General features: G+C 41.0%; 1 protein-coding gene and 1 long non-coding RNA gene across 2 annotated transcripts in view; both read left to right on the top strand.

Annotated features, from left to right (window-relative positions):
• The window catches only part of LOC121874113, a gene marked incomplete at its 5' end in the record, with an annotated part of 87,759 nt that overhangs the window by 53,777 nt on the left and 18,096 nt on the right, over nucleotides 1–15,886 (top strand).
• On the top strand, nucleotides 14,330–14,963 carry LOC121874121. Its single transcript, XR_006090370.1, has 2 exons — nucleotides 14,330–14,504; nucleotides 14,625–14,963. It is a non-coding gene; the product is annotated as an uncharacterized LOC121874121 (long non-coding RNA).

The raw sequence follows: 15,886 nt of genomic DNA on the forward strand, positions 1-15,886 counted from the left end.
GTTTTGCTACTTCAAATTCTTCTACTAAGTCAGTGGGAAGGGGGGCTGGTAGGTAAGCAGGGAGACTGGTTGTGTCAAGCCGGAGAGCGTCTGGCATATAGTAGCGAAATGGTTGTTTGATTGCTCAGCTGCGTCAACATGAGTGAGATGGCTAAGGAAGGGGAGGGGGTGTGTCTTATTGTTTAGTCCACAGAGTTCTTTAAGCTTACCATACCATTGACTGATGTTGGTCTGCTTCAGGTGTTGCAGCTTGGTTGGGTAGTGAGACTTCTTTGCAGTGCGTTTTTCGCGGATGACTTAGTTGCGAAGGGACCTGTAGTGGTTGTGGTCATTGAGATAAAAGGCGCTGTCTCTCTGTTGCATAAGTCTTTTGATCCAAAGTGTGATCCAGGGCAAGTCAGCTGGGTGAGATCTGACGGACTTCTCGGGGAAGAAGTGGTGGTGAGCTTCCGTGGTGGTGTTGGTATAATTTATCCATTTGGTGTCCACGTCATCCACACTAAGTACTTCAGTCCAGGGATGGTGAACTATCCACTGCCCGAAGAGACGCACTGCAGAGTCAGTAATCGGCCTGTAGGTCTTAATGCAGGGTCTCTGTACTTGAGTGGGAGTGGCAGCTGGGGACCAGAGCACTGATAGGTGTGTGCTACACCCGATCGGACTGTGGTTGCCAGTTCGTCAAATTTATTAGCTAAGGAAGTGATGATGGAGCAGTAAAGACGGGAGACTCTACCATATTGGGGAAACTTTAGTGTATTGGTACAGTCTGTCAGAAGGTTTCTCTGGTTTTCTAGTGGAGGTTGTGGTCCTAATGGGCTTCTGTTTAAGACGTCCTTGTCTACGGCTGCGAGCATGGAATGTTTTCAGTGATTATATTCACGTGATAACACTGTCATCAGGATGACCATTGCCATGCTTTAAATGGTACAGGGAGCGTCAGGAGTAAATCACTGGTGGACAGCTGTTGTTGTGGACGGACGGAAGTGTTTGTCCGCGATGGCCATAAACTTACTGGCGGCACTTTGAGGGCCACTGACACTGGTAGACATCTGTTAATATTTGTCGAGTCGTTAACACCGTAAGTACTTGCTGTGGCTCTTTGGGGGTTGCTGACACAGTGCCCATGGTATATGTAAATACCACGGTGGTCCTTGTCACTGGAATACACTATCGGATCACAGTTTGCTGATACAGGTTGACAATCCCTTATCTGAAATTCTTGGGGCCAGAGACATTTCGGATTTCGGAATTTTTCGATTTTCAGAATGGTTAGGTTTTTTTTTTTTTTTACTGTGTATTAGTCCACCAGGGCACAAGTCACTGACCCACATTGGGGCCTGGGGGCGAAAATATAATAACAATTATAATAATAACAATAATAATAATAAAAATAATTCATAGGTTCTAGGTCGTGTGTCTCACTTTTTATCCTTTTTCATTCTTGTATTTCTTTATTATTATTACTATTATTATTTTATTATTATCATTATTATTTTATTTTGGTGTATTTTTTAATTAAAATTTTTATTTACTATGAATAATTATTATTATAATTAGTATTACTTTTACATTTTCGTCCCCCAGACCCCGATGTGGGTCACTGATCTATGCCTGGGTGGGCTAATCCATGTTTTAAAAAAAAAAAAACTTTTTGCTCCACAAAAAAACTTTAGGTTTTCAGAGCTTTTCGGTAAAGGGTTGTCAACCTGTAGATCCCTGTGTAGTGAGGTTGGTAGGGAGTTGGGATATAGCGGGGAGGGGGGGGGCAGGTCCAAACAGACTTGGCTTGGCTGCTGTCAAGAGCGCTTACAGAACACATCTTGTCTCACTGAGGGCTGACTGGTGTGTGTGTGTGCGTGTGTGCGTGCGTGCGTGCTGCCACACAGGTGAGCAGCCTCTTTCCTGTACAGTACAGTACTGTATTACCCCGTGTACCTCATGACAGTGAGACTGCTGCCACAGGTCTTGGGATGTACTGTATGATGTACACCTCAAATAAAGTGTGTATGAGCTTATAACACTGTACTGTACTTCTGTAATAATGTCTTAAAGAGCCAAGGATTCTGAGACTATAGGAAGATGATTCACTCCATCTTCAATATTTTAGCCTCCGTGATGGTGGCGGCTTACGTGATAGTGTGCGATAACACCAGATTTTTCAGTAAAAATAATTTATATATAGTCAGTAGCTTATTTACATCCAACTTTACATGTCTAGGGATACTTTCTCAAAGCAACACATTGATTAGTTTGTAGTAAAAGATAATTGTTTGCCTACTTAAGGGAATATTCTTCCTTGGGTTCTTCTGTGAGAGTGATGGTGGTAGCTGCAGTCTTTCACCAGTTTACACCACTTGGATCTTTGTGGTTCATGTACTGTGTCCCCAAAAAATAAAGAATATGTTTTTGAATGTAGATTATCCTGCTGGTTCCAAATATACCTGTATAAATACAGTACAGTATAAGCAAAAATTCCCAGAGTGAATGTTTGTGTAGTAAAGCATACCTTTGACTGGAAAAATATAAGTTTTAAGACAAAAACACACTACAGGCAGTCCCCGGGTTACGAACGTCTGACTTACAAGCATCTGCTGATACAAACAGAGTTAAACTTTACATTTACATTTATCTGAAGCTTTTTTTACTTTCATTTACAAAATTTAAATTAAGTGAGTTTAGATGTATACAAGGATTTAGGTTATGATTTTAAATATTGTTCTGTAAGTACAGTACAGTAGAACGTTGATTTAAAACAATTCAGTTTAAGATTATTGTTTTAAAGCGACACCCACAATTAAGGACAATGTTTTAATTTAAAGCGAATTTTTCCTAATTTGCGTGAGTCAATCTGGTGCATCATATTTTAAAATTCGCGCCTTATATTTCTCTGGGCACGCTACACTATCCTAAGGCCAAAGCTGTACTGTTCATGTACTCAAAATAATGAACTAAATGATTACTAAAATTTTTGTCTTGTGCAAACTATAGCATGATTATATTCAAATTAATCACTATCTTATAAGAATTCCAGCAATGTTAATTATATTCTCCCATGTCAGTTTAGTGAAATTTTATAAGAGAAAAACTTTAAAGACACTCTTAAGGACATAAATAAATAAGCACTAGTCCTTGGCATCAACTGTCAAACATATCACCTCACCTCCCCCCCTCCCTCCCATCTTCCCAGTTGGTAAACAGACCATTTCATGGCCCATAATTTTAGCCGTGTTGATTTATGAGTGTTTGATTTAACATAATACTACAAAAAACAATATTTTGTTTATTCTAGGAGATGGACTGAGGTGCATCTGGGTAGACTCTCAATCTTTTTAGTATTTTGTGTTTCAAGTACCAAACTAAATTATTCCATTGAAACAACACTTCAACTTAGTGCAAATTCGGTTTAAAGCGACCTCTCTTGGGATGCGTCTCGCGTTATATCGACGCTTTATTGTATGCATATAGCATGTGTTCTAACTTATGACCCCAGGAACGGAACTCATTCGTGCCCTGGGAGCTGCCTGTAGTGTTTCCTCCCTGTATCCCTGTAATAAAATCAACCAAGAGTTCCATGGTTGTACTCTACCAGTTCTTCACCGTTTGGTTTTCTTTAATCAACACAAACTTGCCAAGACAAACCTAAGGCAAGGTTAGGTTAGGTTAGGTAGTTATATAAAGGTTTGATAAAGTTAAGTTTGGTTAGGATAGGTCAGGTTAAGTTAGGTCTGGATGGGCTCATTTTTTGCATGCTTCTACCAAACAATTTGGGTTGGGTTGGTAAGATTTTCATGAATTTGTCAAGAAATGAATATGTAGTCCTTTCAAAACGCATCAAAATATACAGGAAAAACATAATACATTAAGTCCTCGATATATGGGGGGGGGTGTTCTTGAAAACTCTGGCATAAATCAACTACTGTTCTTAGTTAATGGGACAAACAGAATGTGTACCATAACCCAAGATGAAAATGTTCCTAACTCATTTTAAAGACAAATGAACCATAAAATAAATAATTACAATATTATTTTTAAAATAATAGATAAAGCAAGTTTACAGTACAGTGTACTTAACAATAAAAGCTGTTACATCAGCTTGGGTAGACAAGATGATGGAGGTGGTGGTAGAGGCTTAACATAGTGGGTGATTGTGTTGGAGTGACATCTGCAGGGTCATCAGGGTTGGATTCCATATCAGGGAGTGTGACATCTTGCATAAGGCTGAATTTTGCCCACATTAATTGTATTCCTGGTAGGAATAGGGTCTTCTCCACATGCTGAACTTATATATGGAGGACTTAGTGTATTCTCCCAAAAGTGGTGGGTTGTCCTAAAACTAATGTCTTCAAACGTCCATCCTATATTTTTGAGAATACAACATTATCCTCTTTATCTTATGTAGCCTAATGGTGTTAACTAGAAGTAATGAAGAGTGCATCATTATCAGTACTAAATAAATAAAATGCTCATATAAACTAATAAACAGTCAACAATGACAACAGTACATATATGACTCTCCTCTCTGGATTTTTTACAAATCAATAGAAAAAAGGGTCTCTGTTCCTCACAAAGTTGGTAGAGCACTTAATAGCTGCACAGTACCGGGGCCCCAAGGTCTCTGTTCCTCACAGAGTTGGTAGAGCACTTAATAGCTGCACAGTACCGGGGCCCCAAGGTCTCTGTTCCTCACAGAGTTGGTAGAGCACTTAATAGCTGCACAGTACCGGGGCCCCAAGGTCTCTGTTCCTCACAGAGTTGGTAGAGCACTTAATAGCTGCACAGTACCGGGGCCCCAAGGTCTCTGTTCCTCACAGAGTTGGTAGAGCACTTAATAGCTGCACAGTACCGGGGCCCCAAGGTCTCTGTTCCTCACAGAGTGGTAGAGCACTATAGCTGCACAGTCCTGGGCCCCAAGGTCTCTGTTCCTCAGAGTTGGTAGACACTTAATAGCTGCACAGCACTGGGGCCCCAAGGTCTCTGTTCCTCACAAAGTTGGTAGAGCACTTAATGCTGCACAGCACCGGGCCGCCCTGGTTCCTCACAGAGTTGGTAGAGCACTAAAGCCACAGCACTGGGCCCCAAGGTCTCTGTTCACAGAGTTGGTAGAGCACTTCATAGCTGCACAGTACCGGGGCCCCAGGCTCTCTGTTCCTCACAGAGTTGGTAGAGCACTTAATAGCTGCACAGTACAGGGCCCAAGGTCTCTGTTCCTCACAGAGTTGGTAGAGCACTTAATAGCTGCACAGTAATGGGCCCCAAGGTCTCTGTTCCTCACAGAGTTGGTAGAGCACTTAATAGCTGCACAGTACCAGGGCCCCAAGGTCTCTGTTCCTCACAGAGTTGGTAGAGCACTTAATAGCTGCACAGTACCGGGGCCCCAAGGTCTCTGTTCCACAGAGTTGGTAGAGCACTTATAGCTGCACAGTACTGGGGCCCCAAGGTCTCTGTTCCCTACAGAGTTGGTAGAGCACTTAATAGCTGCACAGCACCGGGCCCCAAGGTCTCTGTTCTCACAGAGTTGGTAGAGCACTTAATAGCTGCACAGCCATTCCCATCCTGCCTCACAGTGGTAGAGCACTTAAGCTGCACAGCACTGGGGCCCCAAGGTCTCTGTTCCTCACAGAGTTGGTAGAGCACTTAATAGCTGCACAGTACTGGGGCCCCAAGTCTCTGTTCACAGAGTTGGTAGAGCACTTAAAGCTGCACAGTACCGGGGCCCCAAGGTCTCTGTCCTCACAGAGTTGGTAGAGCACTTAATAGCTGCACAGTACCGGGGCCCCAAGGTCTCTGTTCCTCAGAGTTGGTAGAGCACTTAATAGCTGCACAGTACTGGGGCCCCAAGGTCTCTGTTCCTCACAGAGTTGGTAGAGCACTTAATAGCTGCACAGTACCGGGGCCCCAAGGTCTCTGTTCCTCACAGAGTTGGTAGAGCACTTAATAGCTGCACAGTACCGGGGCCCCAAGGTCTCTGTTCCTCACAGAGTGGTAGAGCACTTATAGCTGCACAGTACTGGCCCCAAGGTCTCTGTTCCTCACGAGTTGGTAGAGCACAAGCTGCACAGTACCGGGGCCCCAGGTTCTGTTCCCCAGTTGGTAGAGCACTTAATAGCTGCACAGCACAGGCCCAGGTCTCTGTTCCTCACAGAGTTGGTAGAGCACTTAATAGCTGCACAGTACCGGGGCCCCAAGGTCTCTGTTCCTCACAGAGTTGGTGAGCACCATAGCTGCACAGTACCGGGGCCCCAAGGTCTCTGTCCTCACAGAGTTGGTAGAGCACTTAATAGCTGCACAGCCCCAAGGTCTCTGTTCCTCACAGAGTTGGTAGAGCACTTAATAGCTGCACAGTACCGGGGCCCCAAGGTCTCTGTTCCTCACAGAGTTGGTAGAGCACTTAATAGCTGCACAGTACCGGGGCCCCAAGGTCTCTGTTCCTCACAGAGTTGGTAGAGCACTTAATAGCTGCACAGTACCGGGGCCCCATTGTAGATGCTATAAAAGAAAAAAACATAGAAAAATGTGATTTTGTTGAATTCTTTGTCTTCTTCCCTTTATTCCTTGCCTGGTAATTATTTTGTTTCCTACCCAGCTGCTTGGCGGTGAACACCTTCAACCATTGGAGTAACTGTCTTTCTGTAGTATTAGAATCCTTAATATAACACTACAGTACTTGAGGATGTGTTGCTTCATATAGCACTACAGTACTTGAGGATGTGTTGCTTCATATAGCACTACAGTACTTGAGGATGTGTTGCTTCATATAGCACTACAGTACTTGAGGATGTGTGTTTACATAGCACTCACAGTACTTGGAGGATGTGTTGCTTCATAGCACTACAGTACTTGAGGATGTGTTGCCTACATAGCACTACAGTACTTGGAGGATGTGTTGCTTCCACATAGCACTACAGCACTTGAGGGCTGCAGTTGCTTCCATATAGCACTCACAGCACTTGAGGATGTGTTGCTTCAGCACTACAGTACTTGAGGATGTGTAGCTTCATATAGCACTACAGTACTTGAGGATGTGTTGCTTCATATAGCACTACAGTACTTGAGGATGTGTTGCTTCATATAGCACTACAGTACTTGAGGATGTGTTGCTTCATATAGCACTACAGTACTTGAGGATGTGTTGCTTCATATAGCACTACAGTACTTGAGGATGTGTTGCTTCATATAGCACTACAGTACTTGAGGATGTGTTGCTTCATATAGCACTACAGTACTTGAGGATGTGTTGCTTCATATAGCACTACAGTACTTGAGGATGTGTAGCTTCATATAGCACTACAGTACTTGAGGATGTGTTGCTTCATATAGCACTACAGTACTTGAGGATGTGTTGCTTCATATAGCACTACAGTACTTGAGGATGTGTTGCTTCATATAGCACTACAGTACTTGAGGATGTGTTGCTTCATATAGCACTACAGTACTTGAGGATGTGTTGCTTCATATAGCACTACAGTACTTGAGGATGTGTTGCTTCATATAGCACTACAGTACTTGAGGATGTGTTGCTTCATATAGCACTACAGTACTTGAGGATGTGTTGCTTCATATAGCACTACAGTACTTGAGGATGTGTTGCTTCATATAGCACTACAGTAATTTCCCAGGATGTAAGGTTTCATATAGCACTACAGTACTGGAGGGATGTGTTGCTTCATATAGCACTACAGTAGTTGAGGATGTGTTGCTTCATAGCACTACAGTACTTGAGGATGTGGGGTTACTCATATAGCAATTACAGTAGTTGAGGATGTGCTTGTCACATAGCACTACAGTGCCTTGAGATGTGTTGCTTCACATAGCACTACAGTAGTTGAGGATGTGTTGCTTCATATAGCACTACAGTACTTGAGGATGTGTTGCTTCATATAGCACTACAGTACTTGAGGATGTGTTGCTTCATATAGCACTACAGTACTTGAGGATGTGTTGCTTCATATAGCACTACAGTACTTGAGGATGTGTTGCTTCATATAGCACTACAGTACTTGAGGATGTGTTAGCTTCATATAGCACTACAGTACTTGAGGATGTGTTGCTTCATATAGCACTACAGTACTTGAGGATGTGTTGCTTCATATAGCACTACAGTACACTACAGTACTTGAGGATGTGTTGCTTCATATAGCACTACAGTACTTGAGGATGTGTTGCTTCATATAGCACTACAGTACTTGAGGATGTGTTGCTTCATATAGCACTACAGTACTTGAGGATGTGTTGCTTCATATAGCACTACAGTACTTGAGGATGTGTTGCTTATATAGCACTACAGTACTTTGAGGATGTTGCTTATAGCACTACAGTACTTGAGGATGTGTTGCTTCATCATAGCACTACAGTACTTGAGGATGTGTTGCTTCATATAGCACTACAGTACTTGAGGATGTGTTGCTTCTCAGTTTGTCTTTATTGTTACTGTATTGTAGATAGTACAGTATTTATGAACCCCCCCCCCCCAAAAAAAAACTACAGTACAGGTACAAAGAATTACTGTACTGTACAATATACAGGTGCTGCCCGACTTACGACAGGGTTAGGGACCCAAATCCAGGTCGTAAGTCCGACATAGATAAAAAAAATCAATCTGCAATGAAATACAGTACACTAAACGTAATAAATAATGAGGAATGGATACAGTGTGACTGAGCACTTACCTTAAATGTAGTCAGCTGAATGCACACAGGGCCCCCATAATTTTCTATTTACAGGATACATGGAGACTATATTAATTGGAAGAAGCAGAGGAGGAGACAGGGCTGGGTGGGTCATCAATGTCGCTTTCTTCAGACAGGTTTATGTACTGTGGTAACTTGCTGGTTGAAGGTATTGGATCATCTTGAGGGAGTGAAGAGGCAGCACTGGTGGGGTGTGAGGAGACAGCACTGGGGGACTTCTTGAAATAGATGTCCAATTTAGACTGCACAGTTTGTTTTTTCTTTTCATTATAAATTTCTCTGTAGCAAGCAAGTGCATCTTGGATCATTCTGTCATCTTTGGCATAACGCTCATAATTTTGATCCATGCCATCAAACATTTGCATTCCTTTATTAATTGTAGCAAATGCCTCTGCCATTTGTTTCACTGAAAACTTTTTGGGGGGTGCAGGTTCTTCTTTTACATTTTGTCTCTCTTCTTCCTCTACAATTTTCTGTGCATCTAGTTCAATAAGATCCTCGTTACTGAGCTCTTCTGCTACACTTTCAACCAACTGTTCAACATCTTCATTATCAATTTCTAACTCCAGCTGTTTACCTAACTCCACTGTCTTGTTACTAATATCCGAAATAACTTCATTTTCATTAACTCCTTTGAAACTGTATGTCCGCTCAGGCATGCGCTTCCACAATAATCCAGTCTCATCCACATTGAATATTTGCTCAGGCAAATAATTCCCTTCCACAATCACATCATCTAACTCCTCGTTAAAAGCTTCGGCAGCACCAACATCGGCACTAGCTGCCTCTCCACTCACCTTAACATTGTGTAGACTGTCACGTTTTTTAAATCTATCAAACCACCCATGACTTCCTGTAAAGGTTTGATCACATTCATCTCCTGGCTGCTCCTTCAGGCTTTGGAACAGGCATCTTGCTTTAGCCTATGTGGTTAGAACGCTTAAGGGTACACGCTTCTGTATCTGGTCTTCTATCCATATCACCAATAATTTTTCCATATCGTGAATAGGACCTTGTCTTCTCTTTGATATTATAGTTCCCTTTATAGGTGTTGTTCCTTTCACTACATCACGAATACGTTCCTTGTCCTTCAGAATAGTGGATATGGTCGAGTGTTAGGAACCTAGGTCGCGTGAGATTGTTGCTACTGTTTTTCCATTCTCATGCTGTGTTATTATCTTCATTTTCCTCTCAAAAGTAATTGCCTGTCTCCTTTTCCTTGGAGCACCACCAACACTCTCACTTTTACGCTTTCCAGTCATTATAAAGTCAATTAAATACGATAATAACGAAAGTTCACAGAGCGATCAGTATAGGATACGACAGCCAAACACCAACTAAGCGCTCCACTGAGTGAGTGTACCCACGCTCTCGCCCGGGACAGAAACGTTTCGGTATAGGAAATGCGCGCATCATTTGAAAATATTTTTTGTCACGACTGCCGCGGTCGTATGTCCCGATGGTCGTAAGGTCAGAACAGATCGTAAGTACCGATGGACGTAAGTCCAAGCAGTCATAAGTCGGGGACTACCTATAGTAAAATATTTGGGTGGTGAGAGAGGCCTCATCACTTCTTAGCTCAGTGGTTGTCTGCCATGGTTAATGATCATTTGTGGGTGACTGTAGTGAGGTGAACACATAATGGTAATGGTGTGTGAAGGATTACTACAGTGGATGTTGTTTTTGTTCCTCATGAGGTGATACACAAGTGAGTAAAGGAGTTGTTGTTAGGTTGTGATAAAACACCAAATTCTGGATAGTAGTGAGGAGGCCAGTTTACTTGTGTCTGGGTTTTGTTAGGCTGGAGGGAGCACTTGAGGTTTCTGCTACAGGCTGCTTGTGTGCTGCTCAGTGGTAAATTCTTTTGGCTGTGAACATGAGGATGACATCTCATGGACTACTGTTCATCGGTGAAATTAACAAAATAGCAGTAAATGTATTCATGAAAGAACTCCTTTGCAGATGTGAGTATCAACACTTGTATTTTTTTGTCCGCAGAGAGAACGCAAAAGACGAGGAAGGTGTTGGATATGCCCGAGGAAGGATGATAAAAAAACAGACACTCGGTGTTGTATGTGTACTAAGTGGGTGTGCAAGATACATTTAATGTGGGAGACAAACACAGTTGTGTGTTGCTACTGTAGGTATCATCAGTGGACTTAAGTCTGTGTGGGGGTTACAGTAGTGTGGGCGAATCATATTGTTTGTGTAAATCCAGCAGTGTACAGTACAGTTCTGCAGCTATATAAACAACATTAGTATGATTAACTTGTGAACACACTACTAAGAGATGGATGGTACTGTACTGTGGGTAAAAAAGGTATCTTTACAATTGTTGTGAGAAACAAAGTGACACCATGATGAAGGTTTTTGATAAAGGCTAATGAGACATATTTGTACTCTTATTCACCAATCATAATGAGACATACTGTTATTCACCAATCATAATGAGACATACTCTTATTCACCAATCATAATGAGACATACTCTTATTCACCAATCATAATGAGACATACTCTTATTCACCAATCATAATGAGACATACTCTTATTCACCAATCATAATGAGACATACTCTTATTCACCAATCATAATGAGACATACTCTTATTCACCAATCATAATGAGACATACTCTTATTCACCAATCATAATGAGACATACTCTTATTCACCAATCATAAGGCAACAAACTCATTTTATTTTTTCATTATGCCCATCATAATAGGTAGGAAATATCTCGCAATCAAGCTTACCAACTGTACCGAGACAACAGGATTTTTCAGTTCCAAATTCATTTGACCCCTCATGAAAGATACATTTTACCGAGTGTACATGTGTGTGGGTACTGAGCATTCCCCTAAGAGATGGATGGTACTGTACATGTGTGTGGGTACTGAGCACTCCCCTAAGAGGTGGATGGTACTGTACATGTGTGTGGGTACTGAACACTCCCCTAAGAGATGGATGGTACTGTACATGTGTGTGGGTACTGAGCACTCCCCTAAGAGGTGGATGGTACTGTACATGTGTGTGGGTACTGAAGACTCCCCTAAGAGATGGATGGTACTGTACATGTGTGTGGGTACTGAGCACTCCCCTAAGAGGTGGATGGTACTGTACATGTGTGTGGGTACTGAACACTCCACTAAGAGATGGATGGTGCTGTATGTGTGTGGGTACTGAACACTCTAAGAGGTGGATGGTACTGTACATGTGTGTGGGTACTGAACACTCCCTAAGAGGATGGTACTGTACATGTGTGTGGGTACTGAAGACTCCCTAAGAGATGGATGGTACTGCATGTGTGTGGGTACTGAGCACTCCCAAGAGGTGGATGGTACTGCACATGTGTGTGGGACGAACACCCACTAAGAGATGGATGGTGCTGTACATGTGTGTGGGTACTGAACACTCCCCTAAGAGGTGGATGGTACTGTACATGTGTGTGGGTACTGAACACTCCCCTAAGAGGTGGATGGTACTGTACATGTGTGTGTACTGAACACTCCCCTAAGAGGTGGATGGTACTGTACATGTGTGGTACTGAACACCCCAAGAGATGGATGGTACTGTACATGTGTGTGGGTACTGAACACTCCCCTAAGAGGTGGATGGTACTGTACATGTGTGTGGGTACTGAACACTCCCCTAAGAGGTGGATGGTACTGTACATGTGTGTGGGTACTGAACACTCCCATAAGAGGTGGATGGTGCTGTACATTATTATAGACGTTTTTATTGTTCCATAGAGTATTTGGGTAACTAATACAGTAACATCACAAACAGATTAATACCCTACAAGAGGTTGTACAGTATTTAGTGAGTGTTGGCATAACATACTGTACGTCTTGATGGAGAAGTTCACTACAGTACTGAAGGTAATGAAGCAAAGAAACTTTTGTATAGTACTGTACTGTAGTACTGTACAGTATACTACAGTACTGAAGGTAATGCAGCAAAGAAACTTTTGTATAGTACAGCGCTGTAGTACTGTACAGTACACTACAGTACTGAAGGTAATGAATGCAAAGAAACTTTTGTATAGTACAGTACTGTAGTACTGTACAGTACACTACAGTACTGAAGGTAATGAATGCAAAGAAACTTTTGTACAGAACTGTACTATAGTACTGTACAGTACACTACAGTTTTGAAGGTAATGAAGCAAAGAAACTTTTGTACAGAACTGTACTGTAGTACAGGTTGTACCTCTCTAGTCCGGCAACCTCGGGATCTGACCGGTGCCGGACCATGGAAATTTCCGGACCATGGAAATTCACCCTTTTCCTGGATAGATAGTGACTTGTGGTTATGCTTGGAAGCACTAGCACCACTTTCTGCTTCATGGTCTCTTTGAAGATATATTGAAGGGTTAAATGTCGTGCAGCTTCTCAAATTTCGCGAAGTTTTTAATTCGACGTATTTGAACAAAAAAAATTAAAATTTTGACGGGCGGAAAATTCGAATTTCGACGGTTTGAACGGCCCACTAATGTTCAGACATGCACAATCATGTAAACAGCGCCATTTCTCTTATGTACAAAAGATTCATTATTGTTTATTACTGAATGTCTTTTTGATTGAATTAATGTTTATGTGTGCAAAATGAGCAATACAATTCATTAATAATACGTGGAATATTAAAACACACGAGGAAATGAGACAGCATTGTTATTGATTACAAAACCAGTGACTGACTGGTTCTACATATAAAACTGAAGAAAATAAGACCTTGACTGTAGCTGTAGTAAAATTAATGTAAAAAAATTAATATGCTTGTTTTCAGTAATGTTATTTAATGTTAATAAATGGAACAATAGAAGTAGCTAACGATAATGGTAAAGAAAAAAAGAGAGATCGGGTATGTAAGTGCGCACATTTGTGAAAACATATCGTCATTACTCTATATAAGAATATGAAAGGAACACTAATTTACCGTTCATATATATTTCAATTAATGTTTCTGATTTTTTTTATTGAATTAAAGTTTGTGTGTGCAAATGAACAATACAATTTATTAATAATCGTGGAATATTAACACGAGGAGAAGGCGGCTGCCGGCATTGTTTTCAAGAAGCTTAAAACCAGTGACTGATTGGTTCATATATAAAACTGAAGAAAATAAGACCTGATTGTAGCAGTAAAATTAATGTAAAAAATTAATATGCTTGTTTGAAGTAATGTTATTTAATGTAATAAATGGAACAATATAAGTAGCTAACCATTAATGGTAAAGAAAAAGTGAGACTACGGTATGTAACGCGTGAAAACATATCACACATCACATTAGAATATGAAAGCAACACTTATTTACTGCTCATATATATTGAAGGGTTAAATGTTGTACTCTGTATAGACAAGCAGAGAGAGAGAGAGAGACAGTCGAACTGCGGATGTAAACAAACCTTAATTTCCCGCGCTTTTTTTTTAGGATTAGCCCACCCGGCATAGGTCACTGACCCACATTTATTTAATATTCCTGTAATAATAATAGCAGAAAAAAAAGCTGCCTATTTACCTATTGGACAAACTAAAATCATTCTGGACCACGGGAGTTTCCGGACCACAGAATGCCGGACTAGAGAGGTACAACCTGTACTGTACAGTACACTACAGTACTGAAGGTAATGAAGCAAAACTTTTGTACAGTACTGTACTGTACAGTACAGTACAGTACAGTACTGAAGGTAATGAAGCAAAGAAACTTTTGTACAGTACAGTACTGTACAGTACAGTACTGTACAGTACTGAAGGTAATGAAGCAAAGAAACTTTTGTACAGTACAGTACTGTACTGTACAGTACAGTACAGTACTGAAGGTAATGAAGAAGAACTGTACAGTAGCATGTTCAGAACTGTACTGTATTACTGTAGTACTGTAATTGCATGTAGTACGTATAGTACAGTACAGTACTGTACAGTACAGTACAGTACTGAAGGTAATGAAGCAAAGAAACTTTTGTACAGTACAGTACTGTACAGTAGTGTACTGTGCTGTACTGCCCTTATTGTGGCCATTTCCAAATTTCCAAAAAGGAGGACATTTTTTAAATTATTATGACACTTATTTTTAACCTAAATTAAACATGTTTAAAGATGAGTTGAAATATAAAAAGTTGTATAAAATATACTTAGTAGTGTTGATTTGTCAAATATCACTATAATGTAATGAAGACTACTTTGTGGTTTTTCTAAAATTTCAATTTTTTTAAAGGCACTGTATATGTTACATACATGATACATGCATTCATACAGTGTAAATAAAGAACTGAAACAAATGAATATTCATTTTTACTCCTGCTGGAACAACATACTGTATGCTAACCAAATTAACTTACTTCACAAACTAAAGGAAGTAGCTAATGTGGCCTTCAGTTCCCACTGCTTTAGTATACGTAAGGTAATTTATATAATTCTTTTTAGACAGGCCCAAAAGAGAAGGACAAATTAACGTCCTGCTTGAGGTGGCGAGACGGAGGACAGATTGCTCAAAAGCAGGACTGTCCTGCCTAAAATAGGACGTCTGGCCAGCCTAACTGTACTGTACTTTACTGTACTGTACTGTACTGGACTGTACCATACTGTACTGTACTGTACTGTACTGTACTGGACTGTACCATACTGTACTGTACTGTACTGGACTGTACTGGACTGTACTGTACTGTACCATACTGTACTGTACTGTACTGTCCTGTCCTGTGCTGTACTGTCCTGTACTGTACTGTCTCTGTACTGTACAGTACTGTCCTGTACTGTACTGTAACTATCCTGTACTGCATTGTATTGTTTGTACTGTACTGTTGTACTGTATGTACAGTACTGTACTTTACTGTACTGTATTGTATTGTACTGTACTGTACTTACTGTACTGTATTGTATTGTACTGTAATTTTACTGTACTGTATTGTATTGTACTGTACTTTACTGTACTGTATTGTACTGTACTGTACTGTACTTTACTGTACTGTATTGTACTGTACTGTGCTGTACTGTGCTCAACTGTTGTACTGTACTGTACTGTCCTGATTGTACAGTACAGTACTGTGCTGTACTGTTCTGTACTTTACTGTACTGTATTGTACTGTACTGTACTGTACTTTACTGTACTGTATTGTACTGTACTGTCCTGTGCTGTGCTGTACTGTACTGTACTGAATCTGCTGTACTGTACTGTACTGTGCTGTACTGTACTGTCCTATCC

This window comes from Homarus americanus, unplaced genomic scaffold (genome assembly GCF_018991925.1).
Source record: "Homarus americanus isolate GMGI-L3 unplaced genomic scaffold, GMGI_Hamer_2.0 scaffold55640, whole genome shotgun sequence".
NCBI classification, from domain to species: domain Eukaryota; kingdom Metazoa; phylum Arthropoda; class Malacostraca; order Decapoda; family Nephropidae; genus Homarus; species Homarus americanus.